Consider the following 5,588-nt stretch of genomic DNA (forward strand, 5'->3'; position numbering starts at 1 on the left):
AAAAATCAAATACGATATCATGATTTAATATTTAAAAAGTGACAACAAAAGAACTTTATCATACAAAGCATCCATTTATCATTTAGTTCTTCAATAAATATTTGGTTTCTGTACTGATTGCTGTTACAGGATTGCCATGGTGAACACAAGTTTCTGATCTCACAGAACTTATATTCTACTTGGAGACAATGAACACAATGAGTATCAGTTAGTGACAAGTGCTGGATTATTTAGGGTAACAGCCAGCTGCTAGAACAAGCAAACCCCCAACATTTCAGTCCTCCCAACTCCAGATTAGGCCAAATCCCCCACCTTATAGCTCCAAGGGCCTCCTCTTCCAAGATTTATAACTATTTCTGTGATGATCTGATTAATGCCTGTCTCCCCCACTAAACTGGGAAGCCAAAACTTGTTTTTTTCCTCTGTAGCCATAGGGGGCATCTTTCATTCCAAGTTTTTTCCTGTCCCCCTGCACAGTCTTCAAACCATGAGATCACTCCCATCAGCCAAGTCATCAGCTCACAAGTCCCCTCCACAGAGCGGCCTTCTCAGGTCTCCTTGTGGTACTATGCCCAGCCAGCCACTCTGCCCACCGCCAGCTTGTGTCCCGTCCGCTCTATGGCAGAGGGAGAGAAGTACACCATATTCTCACTCCCCTTTCCACAGATGACATTTCTGGGAAGCAGCAGTCCACAGACTTGACCTCCACGCATTCCTTGTGTCCCACAGGGTCATATGACTAGCTCACCAATGATGCGGGAACAGAAGTTGAGTGAGTCACTTCGGGCCAAGGCAGTAAAGAAACTCTCTCTCTCCCTCCATCCAACTGGCTGGATGGGAACATCCAGGACATGCTGGAAAGCTATGTGCCAGGGTCCCTGAATGACTGCATGGGGCAGAGCCACTGGCTCTCTCCCCGATGGGGACACCCACATTCAACACAAGTTCGCACAGCTGGCTCTCGCTCATCAATCAGCTCTCAGCTCAAATGTCAGTAAGGCCTCTCCCAACACCCTCCAGTCATTCTCTGGCTCATCAACTGATTCTGCACATAGTTGTGATAAACTTCAAAGTCTTCTGTTCATTTATTTGTTCACTTGAATACTGTCTGTCCCAACTAGAATGCAAGCTTCTTGGGGGACAAAAACTCTCATCTCTCTTGCTCATGCTGTATTCCCACTGCCTAGAATAGGGCCTGGCACATAATAGAAGCTCAATAAAAATGTGAATGAATGAGTGATACAGCGTATACGTTTCAAATACCTCATCTGTAAAACAGGGTAAATACCAAACTCTACCATTTCTTGGGGCTCCTCTGGGACCATGTAGGTTAACTTTAAAAAGTGCTAAGTGTTACAGGATTGGGGGTGATAATTTATAGTCGATCTAGACATGAATCAACAAAATAAATGTGTTATTAACCTACTGTGTGACTGGTGCAGCCCTCTTAGTAACTCAGTGGACTTTAGTTTCAAATTCATGGTTTTCCTATCTTGTTGTGGGTTTGGAGGTAAGGTTCTGGAAGTTTCTGGCTGCACCCCCTCTGGGACAAAGAGTACAAATTCCCTAACTACCCACTAACCCCCTTCTCCTTCCTAAGAGCCCAGCTTTATTCCGAGGGGCTGGGTGTTCCCACAGTGAGGCAAATGGTCAGAAGGTGAAGTTGCTGGGTGGGGTGTCTGGGAAACTCTTCACAGGGTAGTGACACCTTTTATGCCCTCCTCTTCTTCCTTCCTACTTCCTTCCACAGTAAATATGGGTGAATTTCCAGGAGGGCCAAGGCTAGCCCTTAGTGTGCTTTTGTTCCAGTTAGAAAAAGACTTGTACTGTGAGCATTCAAATGGAGAAAAGACAGCTCCTGTGGACAGACACATGCCTCTGGGTGCTGGGCCTGCATTTCTGAACCACCCAACCCTCGGCTGAGAGCTTCGAGCAGTACACCAACTGCAAAACCACCCACGGAGCCTGGGTTTTGGACTGTGGGACAATTGAGGGTGGGAAGAGCTTGCTAAGGGCAGAGCTAAATGAGAAAAGGAGCCGCCACATCAGCCCTGGAAGGCCTCTCACCTTTTCCTTTCATGTTTTTGTTTGTTTTTAATTTAATGGTTTATTTTGAAATAACGTCAAAGTGACAGAAAAGTTGCAAGAACTATTCAAGGTAGTCCCCTTCCTGCAGACTGGTCAGTTAACATTCTGTTCCATTTACTCCGCTGCCCTCTCCTCACCGCAGCCCTCCCCCTTTCTCTATGTAGATCTGGACGCACTGCTCCTCCTCCTCTTCTGAATCACTTGAGAGCACTGGGCAGTCACGAAGCCCATCATCCCTAAGCACTCCGGTGTGGACACCCCCAACTAGAACACTAACCACCACCAAGCCTCCTCTGCCTGCTGAAGTGAAATGTAAAACTTCTATCCAAAAATCAATTCTTTTGGCTTGCTGTTAAAAGTAACCACATCTACAATGTCACCCCGATGAATTCAATAAAAAGAAAGAAAAAAATTTTAAGTGAAAATTACAAAACACAAGAAAAAAATGACAAAAATAAAACTAACCAAATCTAATACGGCCTGTGTCCCTACAACTCCTGGGGGACGTGGGAACGAACATAGGAAGCTCAGCGTTTCAGGCCGCTGCTTGCCCGCCTCCGCCCCACCCTGTGGGGCCCCTTTGATTCCTTACAGCTGCCGCTCACCTTTCAGCCTCAGAACTTTCCAATGGAGGTCAAACTCACGGAACATGGAATTATCTTACAGTGAACAATTCAGCAGCATCTGGTACATTTGTAATGTGGTGTGACCATCACCTTCCTCTAGTTCCAAAACATTTTCATCACCCCAGAAGGAAACCTGTACCCACTAAGCAGTCACTCCCCATCCGCCCCACTCCCGTAACCACCAATTGATTTGTCTCTGGGTTTCCCTTTCGGACACTTCATGTAAATGGAATCACACATCCCGTGCTGCCTCACAACTTCGTACCAGCTGTTTCCTTCTCCCAGATGCTTTTCCCTCCTCCAACTCGTCCTTTAGGAATTCACTTCACCAGCACTTCATTAAGCAGCTTTCCTGGGGCCTCAAGTCCCCCCAACACATACCCCAATAAAAATCTGAAGCTTCTCTTGTCAGCATTTACCACAACTACATTTATTCTATGAGGTTATTTCTTTAGTGTTTCTTGGAGTTAGAAAATTTATTAGGCAGGAATATGTCTGCCTTACTTATCACTGTACGTTGACACCTAGTCCAGAATCTGGCACAAACTAAGGTACTCAATAATACTTTGTGAATTGACTGAATGAGTGATTATCTGTGGCTGGTGACCCGGGCAGCCCCGCCCTGCCCTCACCAAGGGCCTCCCACATGCCCATATATGGACATGATGCAGGACAGCTCTGGCCATGGTCAGAGGTGCAGGCCTCTGTGACCTCACAATGCCCAGGCCCCCCCGGTGTCTATAAGAGGCCCAGGACCAGCCCCTGGTTCACAGCCCACAAAGTTCCACCTGCTCACAGGTTGGCTGGCTCAGCCAAGGTGGTAACCCTGCTCCTGAGCATCTAGGCCAGTTCCACCCAGCATCATGGCCAGATACAGATGCTGCCGCAGCCGGAGCAGATGCCGCCGCCGGAGAAGGAGATGTTACAGACGAAGGAGGCGCTGCTGTCGGAGGAGGAGGAGGAGAAGAGGTATAAGGGGTCCCTAACTGGGTACAAAACCACAAAAATGAGCAAGGCAGAACCGGGGGTTCTGCCAACTAAAATTGTCTCTCTGTTTTGCTTCCCCAGTGTGCTGCCGCCGCTACTCAAGGTGTAGAAGAAGATAAGATGCTAAAGGCACAAGCTAGCAAGTCCACACACTCTGCCTGAGTTTTACTGGCTACAAGACCCTCTTGCTGCTACACCTTGAACATGCCACCATCTCAATGAAGTGAACATGGAACAGGAGCCTGCTAACGAACAACGCCGCCTGTCAATAAATGTTGAAAAAATAACTTCACTCTTATGTCTTTGCTTTGAGAAGGGAGTTCAGGGAAGAGGAGGGCTGGGGATTAAAGTGGGGGATGCCCAGCCAGTGTGGCTCAGTGTTTGAGCTTTGACCCATGAACCAGGAGGTCAAGGTTTGATTCTCAGTCAGGGCACATGCCCGGGTTGCAGGCTCGATCGATTCCCAGCAGGGGGTGTGCAGAAGGTGGCCGATCAATGATTCTCATCATTGATGTTTCTATTTCTCCCTCTCCCTTCCTCTCTCTGAAATCAATAAAATATATTTTTTTAAATCATATATAATAAAGACCCTCACCCCGTCACGCCATCATAAGATGCAAATTGATTCATTCTGTCACGCCGTCACAAGATGGCTACACACACAGCGGAGGCGGGGTTCCCATAATGAGCCGTAATGAGCGATCAGCAGGGGCCTGAGGCTGCGTGGTACTGGGCTGAGGTGGGGGACCTGAGGCCGCACCCCCGGCCCAACGGGGCTTGACAGGGGACCTCAGGCTGCACCCCCTGCCCGGTGGGGCTTGATGGGGGACTGCAGGCCATGCCCCCCACCCGGTGGGGCTTGACGGGGCCCCTGAGGCTGCGCCGCCCCCGCCCTCAGCCCGGTGGGGCTTGACAGGGGTGGGGCAGCCGGGTCTGGATCTCACCCAATGGGGATGGGGCCGGCCAGGTCTGGGTCTCGTGTGATTTCGAGGTGCACGCGGGTGTGTGAGGACTTGACTCTGGGTCTTGCGGCATGCCGCAGACTCTGACAGGAGGAAGATTTTCATATACATTTTACTAATTTTCTTTCATCTCTGACACTTCTATTATAGAGAAAGGGCAAATGGCAATATTAAAATATTTTCTCTAATTCCCTTTTAATGGGCATGGACCACTAGTAAATAAAAAACTCAGGAGAGGGGTTGAGGATGCCAGGAAGAGGGGGCATGAGTGACAGTTGTCACATTAAATCTTGTTCCAAACTCTTGACTACCAAGTCAACCAACAGCTGCCTCCCCAACCACCCCTTTAGAGGTCCCCCCCAGTGGGGACAGGAGCCGAGCCACGCTGTTTCTGAGCCCATCTCTCCCCAACACTGTGCTCCATGACTTCTGTTGGCAGCTTGAAACGGACCACAGAAATTCATGCAAAAGCTACAAATCAGGACTTGCTCTCCCCTGCCCCTGTCGCAGAGAGCCAGGTAAACATTTACCAGCTCTAGCTCATCCCTATATCCCACTAGTCCCCAAAGTGCCCACAGTTTTCGGCCCAAAGCTCCCCTCGGTCTGGGTACAGTGATGCCCAGGTGGTAGTTGAACTAAGCTTTCACATTTAACCTATGAAGGAAGCAACATGGTAACCTGACCATCTTGTCTACCCACTCGACCCACATGATACACTGAGGGCTTGAAACCCCAAGATGATGTGGAGATGGTTCACAAGACACTTTGGACATCGGCCTACTTGGCTCATTTCACAATCTCATGGTGGCAGAGCAAAGCCCACGGCTGAGGCTCTATTCCCTAAAGTGACAGGGCCACCAAGAACCTCCGAAACATGGCCATGATCTGCATGTTTCGGGCATCATGGTGTACAGGTGTTTTGCAT

The sequence above is a fragment of the Myotis yumanensis genome, unplaced genomic scaffold, assembly GCF_028538775.1.
Source record: "Myotis yumanensis isolate MYYU_CA2020_CCGP unplaced genomic scaffold, mMyoYum1.0.hap1 SCAF_4, whole genome shotgun sequence".
In the NCBI taxonomy this organism is placed as follows: Eukaryota; Metazoa; Chordata; class Mammalia; order Chiroptera; family Vespertilionidae; genus Myotis; species Myotis yumanensis.